The sequence below is a fragment of the Martes martes genome (genome assembly GCF_963455335.1).
Source record: "Martes martes genome assembly, chromosome: 9".
NCBI classification, from domain to species: domain Eukaryota; kingdom Metazoa; phylum Chordata; class Mammalia; order Carnivora; family Mustelidae; genus Martes; species Martes martes.
In genome coordinates, this window is record NC_137896.1 from 23,848,725 (window position 1) to 23,873,826 (window position 25,102).

Here is a 25,102-nt window from a genome sequence, read left to right on the forward strand (position 1 = left end):
CAAAGATTCTGGACCATTGTGTTTTCATTTTCATTTGCCTCTATGTGTTTTTTTTTTTTAATTTTGTCTTTGATTTCTTGGTTGACCCCTTCATTGTTTAGTCGCACATTTTTTAAACCCCATGTGTTTGTGTGTTTTCCGGGTTTTTTCTTGTGGTTGATTTCTAGTTTCATAGCATTGTGGTGAGAAAAAGATGTATGGTATCACTTTGCTCTTTTTGAATTTGTTGAGACTTGGTTTGTGGCCTAATATGTGATCTATTCTGGAGAACGTTTCATGTACACCTGAAAAGAATGTGCATTCTGCTCTTTTAGGATGTAATGTTCTGAATATATCTGTTAGATCAATTTGGTCCAATGTGTCATTCAAAGACACTGTTTCCTTGTTGATATTCTGATTGGATGATCTATGTATTGATGAAAGTGGGTTGTTAAAGTACCCTACCATTATTGTATTACTATTGATTAGTTCCTTTATGTTTGTTATTAACCATCTTACATACTTGGGTGTTCCCATGTTGGATGCATAAATATTTACAATTGTTTTATCTCCCTGTTGGATTGTACCATTTATGATTACATAGTGTCCTACTTTGTCTCTTGTTACAGTCTTTGTTTTAAAGTCTATTTTTACTACACAATTATCGCTACTGTAGCTTTCTTTTCACTTCCATTTGCATGATAAATATTTCTCCATCCTCTCACTTTCAATCTGGAGGTGACTTTAGGTCTAAAATGAATCTCTTGTAGGCAGCATATAGATCGTGATTTTCTTATCCATTCCATCACCCTATGTCTTTTGATTGGAGCATTTAGTCCATTTACATTAGGACGTAATTGTGGATATGTGCGTATTTGTTGGCACTTTGTTATTGTGCTATGGTTGTTTTTATAGTTCCTCTCTGTTCCTTCTCTTGCTCTCTTCTCTCATGATTTGTTGGCTTTCTTTAGCAAAATACTTGGGTTCCTTACTCTTAATTTTTTGCATATCTATTACTGTTTTTTGATTTGTGGTTACCATAAAGTATGTGTGTATATATATATATACACACACACAGATATATATATATGCAGAAGATATTTTATATATATACTTTATATATATGTATATATATACATATGTATATATGTATATATATGTATATATGTATATATGTATATATATGTATATATGTATATATACATATATATAAAGTATATATATAAAATATCTTCTGCATATATATATATCTGTGTGTGTGTATATATATATATATTTGCTTGTATATATACATATATATGTATATATACATATATATAAAATATAAATACAAATATAAATATAAAATATCTTCTGCATATAGCCATCTATGTTAAGCTGAGAGTCACCTAATTTTGAACTCATTCTTTACTCCTCTCCCCTCCATGTTTCAGATATTTAGTATCATATTTTAAATCCTTTTATTTTGCACTTCTCTTGACTGATTCTTACAGATACACTTAAATTTTTTTTTATGCTCCCTATTTTCCTTCCTTATTTATGGTTTTTGTTTTCCATTCACTGAGTCCCCCTTAATAGTCTTATAGGGCTGGTTTAGTGGTCATGAATTCTTTTAACTTTTGTCTGTCTGGAAAACTCTATATTTCCCCTATTCTGAATGATAGCCTTGCTGGATAGAGTATTCTTGCATTGCAGATTTTTCCCTTTCAGCACTTTGAATATATGGTGTCACTTTCTTCTGGCCTGCAAAGTTTCTGCAGAAAATCAACTGATAGTTTTATGGGGTCTCCTTTGTATGTAACTGTCTTCTTTTCTCTTGCAACCTTTAAAATTCTTTCTTTATCACTATTTTGTGCTATTTTAATTACTATATGTCCTGGTGTGGCCTTCTTTGGGTTGAATTTGTTGGGGGATCTCTGTGTCTCCTGAATCTGGATCTCTGTTTCCCTCCCCAGATTCAGGAGGTTTTAAGCTCTTATTTCTTCAAATAAATTTTCTGCTTTCCCCTCTCTTCTCTTTCTGGGTTCCTATAATGTGAATGCTATTGGGCTTGATGGAGTCACTGAATTCTCTAAGTCTATTCTCATTATGCAGTATTTGTTTGTTTCTCACCCATTCAGCCTCATTACTTCCCATTACTCTAGCCTTCAGGTTACTTATATGTTCCTCTGCTTCCTGTAGCCTACTATTATTTCATCTAGTATATTTTTAAAAAGATTTTATTTATTTATTCATGAGAGATGGGGGGTGGGGGAGAAAGGTGGAGGCCAGAGAAAGAAGTAGACTTCCCACAGAGCAGGGAGCCCTATATGCTACTTGATCCCAGGACCCCAGGACACTGACCTGAGCTGAAGTCAGATGCTCAACTGATTGAGACACCAAGCTGCCCCCATCTAGTGTATTTTTAGTTTCACTTATTGAGTTCTTCATCTCTGATATGTTATTTTTATCTCTTTGTCAAGGGTCACACTGATGTCCTCCACCCTCTCCTGAAGTCCATTAAGAATCTTTATGATCATTACTTTAAATTCTTTATCAGGCATCTGACTTATTTCTGTTTTGCTTAGATCTCCTGGTGTGATTTTGTCCTGTACTTTCATTTGGGACACATTCTTCTGTCTCCTTTTGCCTACATCTCTGTGTCTGTTTCTATGTGTTAGGCAAATCAGCTACATCTTTTGCTCTTAAAAGTAGTGGCTTAATGAAGAAGAAGTCCTGTAGTGCCCTGCAGGGCAGTGTCCCCAGTTCACCAGAATCTGGCACTTCCAGGGATTCTCTTATGTGTATTGATTGCATCCTGCTGTTGTGTCTGAGTTGCCTTTTTTTTTTTTTTTTCAGTTCAGACATCTGTGCTGACTCTGCCTGTTGTGGTTTGTGCTTGCTCTCTGTGGTGTTAGTGAGAACCCAGCAGGCCAGCTCCTAGGGAGCATGACCACAGAAGGGCCCAGGGGCAAGACAGGGTGTTAGCAAATTTACACTGAGCCCATAGTCCTAAGCCAGTCCCCTGAAGCACAGTGGCTGTGGTGGACTGCAGTGTGTGGTGATGGCCAGGGGCATATTCTCCATGTGGACAGGGTACAAGTACATTAAAATTTGCACTTAGCCCAGGGCTGAGGCCAGTATGCTTGGAGTGGGGACGTCCTCAGGAGAACACATGGGTGGGGAGCACTGCTAACAGGTCAGATAGCAAGTGTTTGTATAGTGCATCCTCCCACAAGTGGTTCTGTGTTTATGCTGGGGTTGGAGAGGAAAATGGCACCTGCCAGCTCCTTTGGTCCCAGAGAATTCCCCCAACACAATCTGAAACCAGCATAAACAGATTTCCTCCCACTTGCCCTAGGCATTATGATGGAAACTATTGCTTCTATGTTGCCTCTCCATAGGCTACTATCTCTTTAAGGGTGAGGACCCAGCTATCACTCACCCTCCTGACTTGCCCAATGCTAAGCCAGCTGACTTTTAAAGCTCCAGGCTCCAAGTCCCACTGGTTATACAAACTCACATAATTCAGCCCCTCTGGTTTTCAAAGCCGGTGTTATGGTGTTTCATCTTCCCTGTGTGGGCTCCCTGGTGCAAGGGACCATATCTTTCCTCCTCTCCATGCCACAGCTCCTTCCCTACTGAGGGGAGCTCCTGACTACCATTTCTGCCAATTTTAACCTCTTGGACCCAGCTTGTTCTCTACATTTAGTTGTGGAGTTTGTTCTACCAGATTTCAGATTGCTCTCCAGTTTATCTACATGAATGTCAGTAATATCTAGTTGTAAATGTGGGCCTGGGTGAACTTAAGGCCCTCCTACTCTGCCATCTTCCCAAGCTCCTCTCATGAACATTATTTTATTTTTTATTAACATATAATGTATTATTTGCTTCAAGGGTACAGGTCTGTGAATCATCAGTCTTACACACTTCACAGCACTCACCATAGCACATACCCTCCCCAATGTCCATAACCCAGCTGCCCTATCCCTCCCCTCCCCATCCCCCAGCCACCTTCAGTTTGTTTCCTGAGATTAAGAGTCTCTTATGGTTTATCTCCCTCCCCAGTCCCATCTTGTTTCATTTTTTCCCTCCCTACCCCCCACAACCCCCTGCTCTGCCTCTCAAATTCCTCATATCAGAGAGATCATATGATAATTGTCTTTCTCTGATTGACTGATTTCACTCAGCATAATACCCTCGAGTTCCATCCACATTGTTGCAAATGGCAAAATTTCATTTCTTTTGATGGCTGCATAGTATTCCTGTGTGTGTGTGTGTGTGTGTGTGTGTGTGTGTGTATATGTATATATGTGAGAGATATATATCTCACATCATCTTTATCCATTCATCTGTTGATGGACATCTAGGTTCTTTCCATAGTTTGGCTATTGTGGACACTGCTGCTATAAACATTCAGGTGCATGTGCCCCTTTGGATTACTACATTTGTATCTTTGGGGTATATACTCAGGAGTGCAATTGCTGGGTCATAGGGTAGCTCTATTTTCAACTTTTTGAGGAACCTTCATACTGTTTTCCAGAGTTGCTGCACCAGCTTGCATCCCCACCAACAGCGTAGGAGGGTTCCCTTTTCTCCACATCCTCGCCTCATCTATCGTTTCCTTACACTTGTTGATTTTAGTCATTCTGACTGGTGTGAGGTGGTATCTCTCTCTCTCTTTTTTTTTTTTAAGATTTTATTTGTTTATTTATTTATTTGTCAGAGAGAGAGCGTGCGATAGTGCACAAGCAGGCAGAGTCACAGGCAGAGGAGGAGAGAGAAGCAGGCTCCCTGCTGGGCAAGGAGCCTGATGTGGGACTTGATCCTAGGACCCTGGGATCATGACCTGAGCCAAAGACAGCAGCTTAACCAACTGAGCCACCCAGGCGTCCCAAGTGAGGTGGTATCTCATTGTGGTTTTGATTTGTATTTCCCTGATGCCAAGTGATGTTGAGCATTTTTTCATGTGTCTGCTGGCCATTTGGATGTCTTCTTTGGAGAAATGTCTGTTCATGTCTTCTGCCCATTTCTTGACTGGGTTATTTGTTCTTTGTGTATTCAGTTTGGTAAGTTCTTTATAGATTGTGGATACTAGCCCTTTATCTGTTGAGACATTTGCAAATGTCTTCTCCCATTCTGTAGATTGTCTTTTGGTTTTGTTGACTGTTTCCTTTGCTTGTGCAAAAGCTTTTTTATCTTGATGAAGTCCCAATAGCTCATTTTTGCCTTTGTTTCCCTTGACTTTGGAGTCATGTCTAGCCAGAAGTTGCTGTGGGCTGAGGTCACAGAGGTTGCTGCCCATGTTCTCCTCTAGGATTTTGATGGATTCTGGTCTCACATTGAGGTCTTTCATCAATTTTGAGTCTATTTTTGTGTACAGTATAAGAAAATGGTCCAGTTTCATCCTTCTGCATGTGGTTGTCCAATTTTCCCAAAACCATTTGTTGAAGAGACTGTCTTTTTTTCCATTAGATATTCTTTCCAGCTTTGTTGAAGATTAGTTGACCATAGAGTTGAGGGTCCATCCCTGGGTTCTCTATTCTGTTCCATTGATCTGTGTGTCTGTTTTTGTGTCAGTACCATACTGTCTTGATGATTATAGCTTTGTAATATAGCTTGAAGTCTGGAAATGTGATGCTACCAGCTTTGGTTTTCTTAAAATGGAGATTTTAATGTTATGTGAGCATTCTTCTTTATCCATTCATCTATTGATGGAAATTTGGGCTGCTTCCATATCTTGACTATTGTAAATAATGCTGCAATAAACACAGGGGTGCATATATCCTTTTGAATTATTTTTCACTTATTTGGGTAAATACCCAGTAGCAGAATTGCTGGGTCATATGGTATTTCTATTTTTAATTTTTCAAGGAACCTCCCTACTGTTTTGCACAGTGATTGCTCCAACTTACATTCCCACCAACAGTGCACGAGTGCTCCCTTTTCTCTACATCCTTACCAACACTTGTTATTTCTTGTCTTTTTTTATATTAGCCATTCTAACTGGGGTGAGGTGATATCTTATGGGGGTTGTGATTTGTACTTTCCTGATGATTAAGGAGGTTGAGCATCTTTTCATCTCTGTTGGCTATTGGTATGTCTTCTTTGGAGAAATGTTTATTCGGGTCCTCTGCCCATTTTTAATCAGATTACTTGGTTGTTTGTTTGGTGTTGAGAACAAGCTGGTAGTTGCCAGAGGGGAGGGTGGTAGGAGGATGGGCAAAATAGGTGAAGGACATTAAGAGGTACAAAATTGCAGTTATAAAATAAGTCATGAAGATGAAAAGTATAGCATGGGGAATATAGTCAATAACATTGTAATAATATTGTATGATGACTACACTTATCAAGGTGAGCATTGAGTAATGCACAGAATTGTTGAATCAATATGTTGTACACCTGAAACTAATATAACATTGTATGTTAATTATACTTCAATTTTAAAAATCTGAGTTGAATTGAAAGTTGTAGTGAGCCCTAAAATTAAGTCAAAATGAGAGCAAGTGAAATATGATTAAATATTATCCTTGCAAACTAAATATCTATTTTTAATTAAATGTTTTCTGTTGAGTTTTTTTAAAAGGATTGGTTAGGGATACCTGGGTGGCTCAGCTGGTTAAGCGGCTGCCTTTGGCTCAGGTCATGATCCTATGATCCTGGGATTGAGTCCTGCATCAGGCTCCTTGCTCAGCAGGGAGCCTGCTTCTCCCTCTGCCTACCACTTGCTTCTCCCTCTGCCTGCCACTCCCCCTGCTTGGGCGCTTTCTCTCTCTCTCTCTGATTAAAATAAAAAAAGGATTGGTTAAATAAACCACAATAACCTACTCAGTGACATATAGAGGGGCCACAGAGTCTAGAAACACCAATTCATAAAAAAATCAGTTACCCCCTTCATTGCTTCTTCTAGTTTAACAACAGAGGGGACAATGAAACAAATGCCATAATTAATTGAGGCAATACACTTCTGATGCATATGTTGGGATTGTTGGAAATACTGCATTTATGAACCATGTTCATTAGAATTTGCACTGTTCATTAAACTGTACATTGCTAATAAAGGACAACACACTGAATGAATCATATTGATATGACATTGTAATATATCAATAAATCAGTTGCTATGTGTATTTGTCTATTTTTCCAGATTTTATGGCCCCTCTTTATTATGCTGTTCTAATAATAAGAAGAAAGATCTGTTAGCACTGACACAGAAAGACCACAATTTATTAATGGAAAAAATTATAGAGTAGAATGCTTCTTATAATGCCAGTTTTGTAAAAACATGTGTGTGTATTTGTATATGCATAATAAAAATTCTGGGCTCTCACATTTTAGTTCCATATTTTTTTCTTTTTTTCTGAGCCTTTATTTCCTTTTTAATCAGAAAACCAATATAAATTTCCATTATGGGGGCGCCTGGGTGGCTCAGTGGGTTAAGCCTCTGCCTTCGGCTCGGGTCATGATCCCAGGGTCCTGGGATCGAGCCCCGCATCAGGCTCTCTGCTCAGCAAGGAGCCTGCTTCCCCCACTCTCTCTCTGCCTGCCTCTCTGCCTACTTGTGATCTCTGTCTGTCAAATAAATAAATAAATAATCTTATAAATTTCCATTATGAAAATCTTGAACAAACAAAGTCAAAGTCATGTTTGAGGTTGAGTGTTTTCAATGTCTATTAAACCAGCCAATGCTTATTCCAAGCTGTCTCTGTGTGAATACTGGGACTGAGACAGAAAGGAAAGAGGTATTGGTAAAAAATCCTAAAAGTGAAGATGAAAGTCTTCAGGTCTTGAGATAGGGAAAAAGAGGGGTAGCTCTCTTTGTAAAATTGAGTAGAAGAGTCAGGATATAAAGAACTACCTGGAGGGAAGGTAAGGTGATCAGCATACTGGATTTCATTTTTTTCACACATTTCTCTGACCTCTAATTGTGCATAATTCCAATGAAGGGTACAGGAGATGCTGGTGGTTTGAATTCTTCATCCTCCTTTCACTTTTCAGACTCAGACTCAGGGCAGATTAAGTATTAATAAGCAAGAGGAATAAGAGAGCAGGGTATTTCTGCAGGCCCTATCTAGTGGTCAGCTCATCTACGGCCCAAGTCTGTAGGAACTTTTTCAACCTGTCACATTGGGAATACATGAAGTTTTACTCTCCCTAGATTACCCCTTGTATGAGGGTTAGATTTTATTACTGTCATTCTTCCCAGATCCCACTTACAATTTCAGAGCTTGGGGGTTTGTTTGTTTTTATGTTTGTTTTGTTTTTTTTTTTTTAAAGATTTTATTTATTTATTTATTTGTCAGAGAGAGTGAGCACAGGCAGACAGAGTGGCAGGCAGAGGCAGAGGGAGAAGCAGGCTCACCGCTGAGCAAGGAGCCCGATGCGGGACTCGATCCCAGGACACTGGGATCACGACCCGAGCCGAAGGCAGCTGCTCAACCAACTGAGCCACCCAGGTGTCCCATATGTTTGTTTTTTATATAATTGTCTTCTGTCTTCCTAACTTCTCTCTGTATCTTCCTGAGCAACTTCTCCAATGTTCTTGGTCCTCCACTTGTCAGACACAAATGTAGTCAATATGAGGTCCATTATTTATGCAAAAATATAATTTCTATGACAACATGGTGAGTTGTTTCCATATATATCCACATCTCATGTAAAGAGATGTAAGGTTATTGATACATTCAATTAATACAGAAGACTACAATCACATTATAGATCTAATTGTGTATTGAAAGGGCCTGGTACACTGTAGGCCCAATTCAAAGGTTAGCTTCCTTCTAAAGAGAGAATTAAAATATATATTGTTAATTCTAAAAGGAAACATTGCAATCTTGATATTGCCAAAGATTTCTGAAGACAAAAACTACTAACTATAAAAGAAAAAAATGATAAATTAGACTTTATAAAGAAAAACATGATAAATTGGACTTTATAAAAAGATAAAACTTTCTGCTTTTCAAAAGATATTCTTAAAAAAGTTAAAAGGCAAACCAGAGACTGGAAGAAAATATCTGCAACACATATTTTTCAGAAAGGGGTTATATCTAGAACACATTACAATTTTAAGAAGATGGGCAAAACAACTGAACAGACATTTCACAACATAAGATATATGAATGGCCAAAAGAACATAAGAAAAGAAAAAAAATGACTCTATTAGTCAATAGGAAAATGTAAATTAAGGGTGCCTGGGTGGCTCAGTGGGTTAAGTCTCTGCCTTTGGCTCAGGTCATGATCTCAGGGTCCTGGGATCTTGGGCTCTCTGCTCAGCAGGGAGCCTGCTTCCGCACCCCCGCCCCCGCCTGCCTCTCTTCCTAGTTGTGATCTCTGTCAAATAAGTAAATAAAATCTTAAAAAAAAAAAAAAAAGAACCAGACTTAAAAAAAAAATCTTCAAAGGCTGAACTAGCAGTACAACAGAGCTGCTATAAAAAGAAAAAAAGTTCTCATTTTAAAAGGATGTAAAAAAAATCTAGGCACTGATTAGATCATATCTGGAAGATGATATTTAATTACTTCATCTCTTTGAGTCCATTTTCTTATTTGTAAAATGGGGATAATTATAATACCTATTTAACAGGGTTGTTTGTGATTTAAAAAATAATATATTGGGGCACCTGGGTAGCTCAGTGGGTTAAGCCTCTGCCTTTGGCTCGGGTCATGATCTCAGGGTCCTGGGATCGAGCCCCGCATCGGGCTCTCTGCTCGGCAGGGAGCCTGCTTCCTCCTCTCTTTCTCTGCCTGCCTCTCTGCCTACTTGTGATCTCTGTTGAAGGAATAAATAAAAATCTAAAAAAAAAAATTAATAATAATAATAATAATAATATATTAAGGAGCTTAGAAGAATGTTCAAAAGGAAGCATTCAATAAATATTAGCCATAATAATATAGCTTTAATTGAAAAATTTAATGTTCTAAAATATATGAATGGGTTAATATTATAAATTTATTTAATTATTTTTTATTTTTATTTTCCTAAAGTGTATTCTAAATTTCCAAAGGTGATCTAAAGTTCTAATATTCTAGGTATTGTTGAACAAATTGAGTCTCACTGTTTGTACTTTTCGATATCATAGAAACTTTTTATATCTCCCTCATCAGGCTTCATCTTTTCATGCCATAGTTTTATTTGTATAGATGGGTCATAAATTCTTCTGTTAAGAAGAATTGAACTGGCTAGAAGTAAGTATAGGAATTAAGTTTATCAAATCTGTGGGGTACTCCTGTGTTTTAGATAAAATCTTTCTTTCTTTTTTATGTTACTTTATTTTATTTTTAATTTTTTTACTATTTTAAAATTTAAATTCCATATACTGTATTATTAGTTTCAGAGGTAACATTCAGTTATTCATCAGTGTATATAACACCAGTGCTTATTACATCACATGCCCTCCTTATGGTCCATCACTTAGTACCCCACCCCCCACCCCCCTTCCATCAACCTTCAGTTTGTTTCCTATGATTAAGAGTCTCTGATGGTTAGATAAAAATCTTTCTTATAAAAATATAAATCATTAAGGAACTCTTTCTTTGGAGGTAAACTGACTGTTCTAGTTTTACTTTATTGTTTAGCTCCAATTTAAGCCTAAATTTAACAATGAAAATGGAATTTTTCTGGAGCATATGGAACTTATGCTAACTTTCTTTAATAGGGAATTATAGGAACATTTAATGACAAACATTTTCCTCACAATACCAACCAATAAATCTGTGGAAACTCTGATTTGTTGCCCATTAGAAGCAGAGAACAGTAATAATAGGATATGGGGGAACTTCAGAGGCAAAGGTATATAGGTGATCCTTGAATAACACAGGTTTGAACTGTGTGGGTCCACTTATATGTGGATTTTTTTCAATAAACATACTGGAAATTTTTTTGAGATTTGTGACAATTTGAAAAAACTTGCAGGTGAACTGTGTAGCCTAAAAATATTGAAAAAATTAAAAAGGTATGTCATGAATGCATAAAATATATACAGTTATTAGTCTATTTTATCATTTACTACCATAAATATACAAAAATCTATTATAAAAAGTTAAAATTTATCAAAACTTAGGTACACTTACAGACCGTACATGTATGCCATCCAGTCAACAAATGTTAACAGACATAAAGCTGCAGTATGAAATCATAATAGCATAAAATTAACTGTAGTACATACTGTACTGCTATAATAGTTTTGTAGCCACCTCCTGTTGATATTTCAGTGAGCTCAAGTGTTGAAAGTATCCACTTAAAATACCTGATGATGCTAATCAACTCTGCATGCGCAGTTCATCTCTCTAGTAAATAAAAAGTGATCTCCCATAGTTCTTATGTATCTTTCATTGTGTTTGGTGCAATATCATAAACTTGGAGTAACACTAAAGGACCCATACAAAGTGTCACCAATGATGCTGGAAATGCTCCCAAGAACCAAAGTCATGATATTACAAGAAAAAGTTAAATTGTTTGATACATGCCATAGACTGAGGTCTACAGCTGTAGTTATCACCATTTCAAGATAAATGAATTCAGTGTACAGACCATTGTAAAAAAAAAAAAAAGAAAAGGAAATTTATGAAGCCATTGCTACAGCTATTCCAGCAGGCATGGAAGTCTTGCACTTCTTGCAAAAAAAAATTTTTTTAAGATTTTATTTATTTATTTATTTGAGAGAGAAAGAGGACATGAGCTAGGGAGATAGGGAGAAAGAATCTGAAACAGACTCCAAATAGATTGCAGAGCCTGACTTGGGGTTCGATCCCACAACCAAGAGATCATGACCTGAGCCAAAACAAAGAGTTGGCTGCTTAACCAACTAAGCCACCCAGGTGCCCCACAAAATATCTTTTCACCTTTTATTGAAAATGCAGCTTTTGTGGGTATAGGATTGCTATAAGAAAGGCATAACTATAGACTGCTTCAAGAAAAACCGAAGTCATTACATGAAAACTTAAAGCAAAAGGAAGCTGAAGGATCTAAAGCTGGAGAATTCAATGTCAACAAAGGATGGTTTGATAATTTTAGAAAGATGTATAGCTCAAAAAGTGTCCAGATAATAGGAGAAGCAGCTTCTGCTGACCAAGAGGCAGCAGAGAAGTTCCCAGATGCCATTAAGAAAATCCCTGAGGACAAAGGATATCTGCCTGATCAGATTTTTAATGAAGATGAAAGTGCCCTATCCTGGAAAAAAAATACCACAAAGGACATTTATTAGTAAGGAAAAGAAGTGAGCACCAGTATGTAAGGCAGGAAGGGATAGGTTAATTCTGCTGTTTCATACAAATACAGTTGGGTTTATGATGAGGACTGCCCTTATCTATAAAGCTGCTACTCCCCAGTCCTTGAAGGGAAAAGAGAAACAACAGCTGTCGGTCTTCTGGTTATACAAGAAGAAGGCCTGGACAATGAGAACACTTTTTCTGGATTGGTTCCATCAATACTTTGTCTCTAAAGTCAGGAAGAACGTTGCTAGTAAGGGACTGCCTTTTAAGGTTCTTTTGAAATTGAACAATAAAACCCTTGGCCACCCAGAACCCTATGAGTTCAACACCAGAGGCCCTGAAGTATTCCACTTGCTCCTAAACACAACATCTCTAATTGAGCCTCTAAATCAGGGAGTCATAAAGACTTTTATGGCTCATTTCACACAATACTCTTTGGAAAGAATTGACAACACTATGAAAGAGAACCCCAATAAAGAGAACATCATGAAAGTCAGGAAGAATTACACCATTGAAGATGCCACTGCTGTTATAGAAAAAGCCATGAAAGTCATTAAGGTCCCAAACCATAAATTCCTGCAAAAACTGTGTCTAGATGTTGTGCATGACTTGACAGGATTTACGACAGAGCCAATCAAGGAAATCATGAAAGAGGTCATGGATATGGCAAAAAAGATGGAAGGTGAAGGGTTTTAAGAAATGAATCTTGGAGAAATTCAAGAGCTAATAGGCACCATCCCAGAGGAATTAATAGAAGACAACTTGATGGAGCTGAGTGTTTCTGTACCAGTACCAGACAATGAGGAAGAAGACATAGAAAAAGCAGTGCCAAAAACCAAATTGACATTAGACAATACGGCAGTAGGGTTCTACTTATTCATGACTGCTTTTAACTTCTTTTATGACATGGTCCCTTCTACAATAGGGCACTGAAACTAAACAAACAGTGAAAGAAGAATTGGTACCATATAGAAACATTTTTTAGAGAAATGAAAAAGTAAAAACACCAGACAGAAATTACGATGTATTTCTGTAAAGTTACACCAAGTGTGCCTCCCTCCCCTTCTATCTCCTCCACCACTTCAACTTCTGCCACCTGTGACACAGCAAGACCAATTCCTCCTTGTCCTCCTCCTCCTCAGCCTATTCAACATAAAGACAATGAGGATGAAGACCTTTATGATGATCCACTTCCACTTAATAAATAGTAAATAATCATCATGCTGTACAGTTAATAAACTTATCTGGTATGTATGTATGTGTCTTTGTGTGAATATATAATAACTGTAGGTAAGAACTGTATGCGATGGTTTTTTAAAATATTTTGTTCATTTATTTGTCAGAGAGAGAGAGAGCACACACAAGCAGGGGAATCAGGGGGAACAGTAAGCAGAGGGAGAAGCAGGCTCCCTGCCAAGCAGGGAGCCCGATATAGGACTTGATCCCAGGACCCTGGAATCATGACCGGAGCTGAAGGCAGACACTTAACCGTAACTGAGCCACCCAGGCATCCCTGTATGAGATGTTTTTGTGTCATCATCATTATTGCCTACTATTCATCGTGTAGGTCATCATGTGCAAGATTTGTATGAAGTGGATAGCCTATCCTTACAGAGGCATGAAGTAAGTGATACTTAATATAAAAGTAATAATGTGTTTGTTTTCTTACTATATATAACTTTGCATTCAAAAAATTATATTACCAAACAGTATATGCTTCTCTTGCTCATAATTGTGTGTTAGACTATCATCACAGGTAAGTTTTTTTTAATGTAACAATGTTTCTAATACCTTATTATGAATATGACTATAATTCCAAATGCCATAAAAAATGTATAACAATTTACGGGGCACCGGGGTGGCTCAGTAGGTTAAGCATCCAACTCTGGTCATGATAGGTCATGATCTCAGGGTTGTGAGATTGAGCCCCATCTCAGTTCCACATTGGGCATGGAGACTGCTTAAGATTCTCTCTCCCTCTCCCCTTTCTCCTCCCCTATCGACACCCATGTGCATGCACACTGTCTCTCTCTCTCTTTCTAAAAAAAGAAAAACTTTATAACAATTTATTCATTAGAGTATGGGCTAGGTTGCCATGAAGAAATCATACTGCTGCTTCTTCATTAACAATGAGTATCAATCATTATACCTGTAATCAATAATGAATTTCTTTTTCACATCACCTCTTCATTTGGATGTCTAGTGTTACTAATATGCATAACATCTGCAGTGTTTTATATCATGTAAGATAATATTGATGTAGGAGACTCATCTTGTAAACAGACGACATAAACTATAGTATCAAAAAAATACAAGTGCCTGGGTGGCTCAGTTGCTGGGCATCTGCCTTTGGCTCAGGTCATGATCCCTGGGTCCTGGGATCGAGCCCCACATTGGGCTCCCTGCTCCATGGGAAGCCTGCTTCTCCCTCTCCCTCTGCTGCTCCCCTGCTTGTGTTCCCTTTCTCACTGTGTCTCTCTCTGTCAAATAAATTAATAAAATCTTTTAAAAAATACAATATATTGGGGCACCTGGGTGGCTCAGGGGGTTAAGCTTCTGCCTTCTGGTCAGGTCATGATCCCAGAGTCCTGGGATCGAGCCCTGCATCGGGCTCTCTGCTCAGCGGGGGGCCTGCTTCCCCCTCTCTCTCTGCCTGCCTCTCTGCCTGCTTGTGATCTCTCTATCTCTATGTCAAATAAATAAAATCTTTCTAAAAAATACAGTATAGGGGTGCTTGGGTGGCTCAGTTGGTTAAGCATCTGACTCTTGATTTTGGCTCAGGTCATGACGCCAGGGTTGTGAGATCAAGTCCTGAACGGGGCTCCATGATGGGCTTAAAGTCTGCTTAAGATTCTCTCTCTTCGAAGATTAGTTAACCTTAGAGTTGAAGGTCTATTTCTGGACTCCCTCAACCCTATGGTCAACCAACCTTTGAAGAGAGAGAATCTTAAGCGGACTCTAAGCCCACCATGGAGCCCAGTGTAGGACTTGATCTCACAACCCTGAGATCATGACCTGAGCCAAAATCAAGAATCAGATGCTTAACCAACTGAGCCACCCAAGCACCCTATACTGTATTTTTTAGAAAGATTTTATTTATTTGACAGAGAGAGCGATCACAAGCAGCAGAGAGGCAATAAAAAAAAGATTCTCTTCCTCTGCTCCACCCTTCTCTCTCCCTCTCTAAAAAAAATAGTAATACAGTATAATACGATAAATGTATTTTTTTCTTCCTTAGGATTTTCTTTGTAATATTTTCTTTTCTCTGCTTACTTTATTGTAAGTCTATAGTATGTAACACATATAACATAGAAAATATGTGTTAATCAACTGTTTATATTATTGTTAAGGCTTCCAGTCAACAGTAGGCTATTAGTAGGTAAGCTTGGGGAGTCAAAAGTTATACACACATTTCTGACTACATAGGGAGTCAGCACCCCTAACCCTCTGCATAAAGGGTCAACTGTAGTGGTACTTTTGAAGTTCTTACAGTTTAATAGAAGAGACTGAATAATCCCTAATCAGTACACTAGAGCATGTTTAGTATTAGAGGAACTTAGCATGAAGCAGTTCTTTTTGGAACATCATTCATTGCAATTCAGCTTCCAGAGTAAGCAGAAGAAACAGGAGAGGGGGTGAAGAAACAATTATGTAGCCAATAAGTCATAAAAAGGGGATGTAAATGTAGATCTCCTAATTCCATATATAACATAGTATGATGACATTAATCTTGAAGATAACATCTTTTTGAGATTCCAGAAGATCTATGATATTCATTGAATTCATAATTTCAAAAAAAATCAGCCAGTAATGCTGATAAGAACTCAGAAGATAGCAATGCTCTACCATTCCACCTTATTTCTCTTGTTTTGGGGGAGAGTAGCATCTGTGATACCCCAAATTAAATGTGATACCTCAATGAAAGTGGCCTAAATAGTTAGGGTTTTATTATTTTCAAATATCCGGGGTTGTTATTTTTCTAGTATTCCACCAGGACTTTGTCATTTTATGTAACAGGTCTGGACAGACACTAAATCTTTTCTTTTCTTTCTTCCCTCTTTTCTCTCTCTTTTTGATATTTTAAATGTTTATCAAGGTAATACATGTAAACACTTTAAAAGTTATGTGGTTTAAAAAAATCATGTGCAACTACAAGACTCATAACAAAACAAAGCAAGAGTGTATTTTAACACACACACGCACACACATGCACAAACACACACACAGTCTTGGGAAAAAAAGGCAGTAGCTTCCTCAAAGGCAGAGACACCCTATCAGACTTTTACTTGCTTCTTTTCATATTTACCAACATTTTCCCAAATAAAATGTTTATACTATTTTTGTTTTGTAAATTTTTAAAATTTTATTATATTTATAATATAATATTAATATATTATATTTATTATAAAAAATAAAGATCCAACATCTTATACTTTTCTTCCCTCCAGCCTCCCAACAGTATTATATCTCAGTATTTTAAATTAAATCAATGTTCCACGTTAGCCTTATTATAAGTGTGTTTTACTTCTGGGTCAATTAGTTCTATTATGATTACATTTACTTTCTTATACCACCTTTTAAAAAAAGATTTATTTATTTATTGGGTTGGGGGAGAGGGAGAGGGAGAGAATCTCCAACACACTCCCTGCTGAGCATGGAGCCCGATGCAGGCATGCAGGCTCGATCAGAAGACTCCGAGATCGTGACCTGAGCCGAAATCAAGAGTCGGATATTCAACCGCTCAACAGACTGAGCCACCCAGGTACCGTTCTTATACGACTTTTGTTCTTCTTGAAATTAATAATTGCCTCAGTTTTTTGTTTGCCAAATTTTCTATTATTATTATTATCACTAATTCTTTCAGGGATGTAAAAATGCTGAAACTCTTTGCAACACTGTCAAATATGTCAGATACACTCCACCAGTTTTGCGGGAAACAGTCCACTGGAAATTCCATCCTTCAGTCTAGGCTATTCCTCCCTCCCTCTGCTGTATAGCTGTCATGTTGGGATTTCCTCTCTTTTATAGGTTAATCCCATTTCTTAAAACTTCTAGATTTGTCTTTCTTATTTCAGTAGTGTATATCCTCCAGGAGTGTTCCAGGAAAAGCTGGGAGGGGATGGGTAGTAAATTTTTGATCCTCACATGCCTGAAAATATCTTTAATTGTCTCACACTTGATTATATGATTTAGCATAGAATTCTAGGTTGAAAATAATTTTCTCTCAGAATTTTGAAAGCACTGTTTCACTGTCTTCTAGCAACCAGCATTAATGTTGAAATATATGCAACTTTTATTACCTACTCTTTTATAAGTAATCCATTCCCCTTTCCCTGATCTCCTTATCTGTCACCAAGATTTTTTGATCTTCTTTTTATCTCTTGTGTTTAGAAATTTCATGATGATGTGCCATAGTAGCTTTGGTTTTGTTTTTTTCCCTACATTATGTTGGGCATTCAGCAGGTTCTGTCAATCTGGACACTCATGTCCTTCAGTTATTAGATATTTTCTTGTAATTTCTTTGATAATTTCCTTCCCTTCATTTCTTTTCTGTTTCTAGGACTCCTATTGGCCTCATGTTGGACCTTATGAATTCATCTTTTAATGATCTTTTCTCTCTCATTTTCCATTTCTTTTTGTTCTCTTTTCCAGGAGATTCTTCAATTTTGTATATTAATACTACTTTGAATTATTTATTTTTGCTATTATATTTTTAATTTCCCAGAGCTGTTATCTTCTAATTGTTCCATTTTTGGAGAATCTTGTCTTTGCTTTATGGATGCAGTATCTTATAATGATCTGTCAGAGGATTCTTACTGTCTTTTAAAATATATTTGAAGGGGCGGGGGGTGGGAGATTGGGGGAACCAGGTGGTGGGTATTAGGGAGGGCATGGATTGCATGGAGCACTGGGTGTGGTTAAAAAACAATGAATACTGTTACGCTGAAAATAAATAAAAAATTAAAAATAAAATAAAATAAAAGATAAAAAAAAATATATATTCCTCTGGTCTCTATATTGTCTCTACTATTCTCTGAGTTTCTCCTTTTCTCTTCCATTTCTATTTGATGCTGTCTTTCTTGGTGAAGTTTATCTCAACTATCTGGTGGTCCTTTGGTGTCCCTTCATATCTAAGAATGAGTCACTACAGAAGTATTTGGAAGGTCTGTGTTAACAGAAAGAGTTTGTCAGTTGGTGGGATTTATTGTAGGATGATAAGGTGGGAACCCATTTGTTTTGTTAAGTAACAATATCTATAGATCTTCCTTCTGGGGTTATTCAGTTTTAAGTTTCTCCCAAAATTACATCTCTGTTCTCCTGTCTAGAAAATATAAGCCTTGCTGTCAGCATTCCTGGAGTGAAATAGATTGAGAAGACTTGGCAAGTTTCATCATTCAGCAGGTAGACATTCATCTGATCTGTTTCCAGTATGGTATCCTCTTATTCCAGCCTCCCCAACTATAATCTTTAGCTGTGCCTAGTATTTCAGTCTGGAGCATCTCTAGTTCAATTTTTTTTTTTTTTAACAGAATAAACTCCTAGGTTCTGCCAAAGAAATGAAACGGTAGTTGTTTAACTGAGCAGGATGAGGAAAGGACCTGGTAATTTAACTTCTTACATAAATTTTTAACCAATCTCCTTTTTTTCAGCCTCTCAGATATCTCTGCTGCTGTCATATTTGCTTCTTCCAATTCCAGTGTTCTGCAATATGAGACGGCTTTCCTTTCATTAGTATATGCCTTTCAAGCATTTGGAATCCAGTTTTCTCAGCTCAGCTTTCCATCTTCCAAAAATTTGTTAATACCCCTCATCTGCTATTATCTTTCTTACTCTCTTTGTCCTTGTGGGCTAATAACTTCTAAAATATTAACTCACTGTCATTTTAGTGATTTTGGGAAGAGAAGAGGGATGAACACATGTATTTAATTTGTCCATATATAACAAGAATTGCCAGGCTTTCAAAATGCTCACTCTTTAGCTTCTATAAAAAATGTCAGAACCAGAAAAATCAGAAAGAAAATTCTGTGCTCATGAGGCGAATGTGGAAAAGCATGCATCTGAGAATTGTAGTACCTATTTTCAAGTGCTATTATAGTCATTTATTGATTGGTTTATGTTAGGTAAGTTAAATTTTCTGACTGCTTCATCATCTGTAAAGCGGTAATGATTATCCCTACACAACCTGTCTTATAACAACTAAGTAAGATAGTTGACATAAATGTACAAATACAGAACATGTATCATTTATTGTTAACTATATCACTAATAGGCATAGTCAAATTTATTTTGAGAGGCAGTTTTAACAGAGTAGAAAGAGTATGGCCTTCAGTCATACAGATCTGATCCATATTTGTCATTCCTTGTGTGATTTGGGTAAGTGACTTAACCTCTCTGAGCTTCATTTTCCATGTTTATAAAATGAATATAATATTATTAACCAGACAAGGCTGTTGTGAACATTAAATGAGATCTTGCATGTAACACAACTATTATAGAGCCTGACACCTTTTAGACACTCAGCAGATTTACCCTCATACCTTCCTAATTTGGGACCAGCTTTCTTATGCTCACATGAAAATCATGAGCTTGTATTTCCACAATTAATGCTAAACCACATTAGTAACTAGCATCTTAGGTCTTCAATAGTCCTCATAAAGGCTGTTTATTTGCTGTGTTCCTGGAACTAAATTATAAGGTTAGCAGCCCAAATTGTAAGAGTTCAGCATACATATCCTTTCAAGTGGTAAGCGGTTATTGCTGAGGCATCTTTAGGAATATTTTGTTATGAAATAGGATGTGAAACTTGTGATGAATATTAAAGATATCAGGGACACTGGAATACTGGAAAAACTACTACTGAAAAAATTATCTTGGGTTGTTGGTTTGCTTTTGGTTTTGGTTTTGTTTTTGTTGGGGCCTCACATAAACCCAGAAGCCAAGCAAGCTCTATTATATTGTTTAAAGATGAAGACATCAAGGCACAAGTGAAAAAAATGACTTGCACATGATTCACTGGTAATTGGGGAACAACCGAGATTAATCTTGGTCTTTTGACTCCCTGATCAGTGCTTGTAATTTTTTAATAACATAAAATTCACAATGTTAACCATTTTTAAGTGTACAGTTCACTTAAGTACATTCACATCCTTGTGCAAGCAATCTCCAGAACTCTCTTCATCTTGCAAAACTGAAACTCTGCTCCCATTAAACAACAACTCCCCATTCTTGCCCCAGGCCCAAACACCACTCTACTTTCTGTTTCTAGGAGAGTGACTACTCTAGGTACCTCATATAAATGGAAGTATGCACTATTTTTCTCTTTGTGACTGGTTTATTTCATTTAGCATAATGCCCTCAAAGTTGCAATCTGTGTTGCAATATGTGTCAGAATCGCCTTCCTTTTTAAGACCCAATAATACTCCATTGGATGTATATGCCACATTTTGCTTTTCCATCCATCTACCAACAGACACTGGGTTGCTTCCACTCTTGGCTACTATGAATAATGCTGCTGTAAATGTGGGTGTTTAAAATATCTTTAAGATTCCCCTTTCAACTCTTTTGGGTACGTACACAGAAGCAGAATTGTTAGACCATATGGTAATTCTAGTTTTTTGAGGACCCACCATACTGTTTTGAAGAACAGATATATATATATATATAGAGAGAGAGAGAGAGAGAGAGAGACAGAGACAGAGAATAGAGTGGTAGCAAACTGACTTTTAGGCAGGGGAGAAATATGATTGGATATTTTAAATTTTTATTTAAACTAACATACAATGTATTATTAGTTTCAGAGGTAGAGTTCAGTGATTCATCAGTTGTATATAAACACAGTGCTCATTACATCACATGCTCTCCTTATGGTCCATCACCCAGTTACCACATCCCCCAACTCCTCCCCTCCAGCAAAACTGTTTGTTTCTCTTATGGTTTGTCTCCCTCTCTGACTTCATCTTGTTTTATTTTTCCCTCCCTTCCCCTATGATCCTCTATTTTGTTTCTTAAATTCCATATATATAGTGAAGTCATATAATTGTCTTTCTCTGACTGACTCATTTCGCTTAGCATAATACCTTCTCATTCCATCCACATCATTGCAAAGGGCAAGATTTCTTTTTTGATGGCTGAGTAATATTCCTGTGTGTGTGTGTGTGTGTGTGTGTGTGTGTGTGTGTGTGTGTACACACACACCACATCTTCTTTGTTCATTCATCTGTTCATTTCTTCTTTGTTCATTCATCTGTTGATGGGCCTCTGGGGTCTTTCCATAGTTTGGCTATTGTGGACACCACTGCTATAAACACTGGGGTGCAGGTGCCCCTTTGCGTCACTACATTCGTATCTCTGTGGTACATACCCAGTAGTGCAACTGCTGGGTCATAGGGTAGCTCTATTTTCAACTTTTTGAGGAACCTCCATATTATTTTCCAGAATGGCTACACTAGTTTGCATCCCGACCAACAAGTTAGGAGAGTTCCCTTTTCTCCACATGCTTGCCAACATCTATCATTTCCTAACTTGTTGATTTTAGCCATTCTGACTGGTGTGAGGTGGTATCTCATTGTGTGTGTGTTTTTTTTAAGATTTTATTTATTTATTTGAGAGAGAGAGAGAGCACAGAGGGAGAGGGAGAAGCAGACTCTCCGCTGAGCAAGGAGCCCGATGCAGGGGTCCATTCCAGGACCCTGGGATCATGACCTGAGCCAAAGGCAGACACTCAACCGACTGAGCCACCCAGGTGCCCCTCTCATTGTGGTTTTGATTTGTATTTCCCTGATGCCAAGTGATGTTGAGCATTTTTTCATGTGTCTGTTCACCATTTGGATGTCTTCTTTGGAGAAATGCCTGTTCATGTCTTCTGCCCATTTCTTGACTGGGCTATTTGTTCTTTGTGTGTTCAGTTTGATAAGTTCTTTATAGATTGTGGATACTAGCCCTTTATCTGTTGAGACATTTGCAAATATCTTCTCCCATTCTGTAGGCTGTCCTTTGGTTTTGTCGACTGTTTCCTTTGCTTGTACAAAAGCTTTTTATCTTGATGAAGTCCCAAAAGCTCATTTTGCCTTTGTTTCCCTTGCCTTTAGAGACATGTCTAGCCAGAAGTTGCTGTGGGCTGAGGTCACAGAGGTTGCTGCCTGTGTTCTCCTCTAGGATTTTGATGGATTCCTGTCTCACATTTAGATCTTTCATCCATTTTGAGTTGTACTACAGTTGATTTTAATTATGTTAGCTCCAGTAATTTTTCTTATCCTATATGATTAAATAAAGGCTCGTACTTCAACTACATCTCTATAAGCAATCATGTTAAAATTTTAGCACTATTGGATTTTTATCCATTAATTCAACAAATTATCCTCAAAGAATTTATATACATTCTGGAAGTGAAGTGAGATTATGAAAATCACAAGTAAACAACCTACCAATAAATTAAACAAATTGTGTTAAGTGTTATGGAGGAAAAGGTCAAGAGGAAAATATTGTAGTATCCAAGAAAGACATGACAGTCACCTGGACCAAACTAGTGTGGCAGTGGAGATAGAGAGAAGTGGTTGGATTTGAGATTTATTTTAGACATAGAATCAACAAGACTTGATAATGAATTGGATGAAGAATGTGACAAAAATGAAGGAATTGAGCTGACTCCTAGGTTTCTGACTTAAGCAACTGAGTAGAGAGCAGTACCCTTAATTTGTGAGATGAGGAAGACATGCAGTAGCATAGACGCAGAATTCTGTTTTAAATACAGTGACTTTGGGGCGCCTGGGTGGCTCAGTCATTAAGCATCTGCCTTTGGCTCAGGTCATGATCCTAGGGTCCTGGGATTGAACCCTGCATTGGGCTCTCTACGCAGCAGGGAGCCTGCTTCCCCCCCAACCCCCGCCTGCCTCTCTGCCTACTTGTGATCTCTGTCAAATAAATAAATAAAACAGTAAAAAAAAATTTTTTTTTTAAATACAGTGACTTTGAGATCTCTATGAGACGAGCAAACATAGAGAAGTAGGTACTTGGATATGTGAGGCTGGAACTCAGTGGAGAGGTTTGGGTTGGAAATATGAATTTGGGAATCATTAATATAATGACAGTATGTAGAGATAGTATATTCATTAGAGTATAGCCTGATCAAATTGCTTAGAATTGGTAATTCCTAAATCTCCTCAGTGAAAATATTATCTCATAAGTCATTTTTATATATGGCTAAATAATTAAGAATTCATTCCTACTAATTTAGATCCTAAAGGTTAACTCTATTTAAGATTTCTTTGGCGGGAGCCTCACTATGCCTTCTGCCTACTATGTCAATCCAAAGATTAATTTAATTTCAGAGTTACCAGATGCTTCATTAATATCTCAGTGACTTTTCCCTTTCTTCACCAAAGCTAACTCTTAAAAGACCCTACATAATGAGGTACAAATAGATGAAAGGGTTGCATAGGTTTGGATTTCTATGTGGATTAGAATATCTTCTGTTCTCTGTAAATTAAGTATTACCACAAGGATGCATGGACTTGCTTACCAAGTACAAAGAGTATTGGACTAAGAATCATGAGATCTGGGTTCCAGTTCAAATACTACTACTATTTAATTTTATTTAATTCATGCCCTCTATTTTAATTATTTTAATTCATAGCCTCTACTAAAATAGGCCTGCTATTTTATGGGTCAAGTGAAGAGACTATGGATTATCTTAAAGCCTATGAAAACATAAAATTTAGTATACACTTGAAGGATTATCATTACCTTACTATTGAGTAGTGGGAGATCTGGGGTGGTGCTGAGCATCAGGAATGGCCCAAAGTGAAGATTTCAATAGTCTATTTCTGGGTTTCTTACTATTTTTTGTGGACTCCATAACTTGGCTTCTGTACCTATAAAACAGAAAAATTACAATGATTTCTCTCACTGTTATGAGAAGAAAACTAATAAATGCCTATATATTTTGCAGAGATTCCTAGATGAAAAAGGTTAGGAAGATACAGGTGATTATTTGCACTGATGCTCTTATTAGCTTAGTCTAAGTAGGATCGTCTCTTGGAAAACCTGGAAAAGCTTAGCTATCATTGCTTTATGACTTTTGCCTGCTTTCCAGGGAACCTTGGCTTTCCTGGAAAACAAACTACTTCCTTGGGAGAATGTTTGAAATCTCTGAAGAGTCTCACGCAAGTAGCTAGTTCAGGGAGGTCAGACCTGGGCCCACGCTGTAAAGGAAAATAAGTCTTTTCAGAACAGCGGCCAAGACTATTTGCTAAGCATAACAGCATTTCCCAAACAGGGAGCAGAGGTACTATGAGGCCTCATTAAGACTTTTCGTGTCTTTGTTATTGTTAACTGAGTAGCTTAAGGGTGATTTCTACAGAGGTCCTCTCCCTTTCATCACTGGTCTTCTCCCTCTGTTTCTTCCCACTTCATTTGTCTTTGCTTTGTCTCAGTCTTCATTGTTCTAGTTGAACAGGTTTTTCAGAACTCTAGGCCACACAGTTTCCCTCTCTTTTCAAGATCTCCCCATTCAAAGTGGTTTGGGGATTCTCATGTGGCAAATGCTTCTTACCTTTCAAAGACCCAGGAGGAGATAAATGGTATATGCCAGTGGCTCCCAAACACGGGTGATTTGGTAATGTTTGGAGACATTTTTGATTGTCACAATGAGAGACAGGGTGCCACTGGCATGATGGAGGCCACGGATGCTAATAAACATCCTAAAATGCACAGAACAGCTCCCAACAACAAAGAATTATCTGGCCCCAAAGGTCAATAATGCTGCTGTTGAGAAACCCAGGTATGAGCAGATATCAGTAGTTGAAGATTACTGAGCAGGTACTGCAGCCTCCTTAGGGATGCAAACTCTCACGGTGGTAAAGTGACAGCCACTGACATCAGATTGTTTGGACTTGGATCCCCAGGTTCCCCGTTTTGTTGCCTGTATTATTTTGGAC

The 25,102-nt window shown here is 37.6% G+C and overlaps 1 pseudogene across 1 annotated transcript in view; it reads left to right on the forward strand.

Moving 5' to 3' along the window:
• The window catches only part of LOC308349044 (kynureninase-like), an 82,832-nt pseudogene extending 69,969 nt beyond the window's left edge, over nucleotides 1-12,863 (forward strand). The window contains exon 3 of the transcript in view: nucleotides 12,285-12,863. The product of the transcript in view is annotated as a kynureninase-like (transcript). The remainder of the gene's footprint in view (nucleotides 1-12,284) is intronic.
• Nucleotides 12,864-25,102: the final 12,239 nt, after the last annotated feature.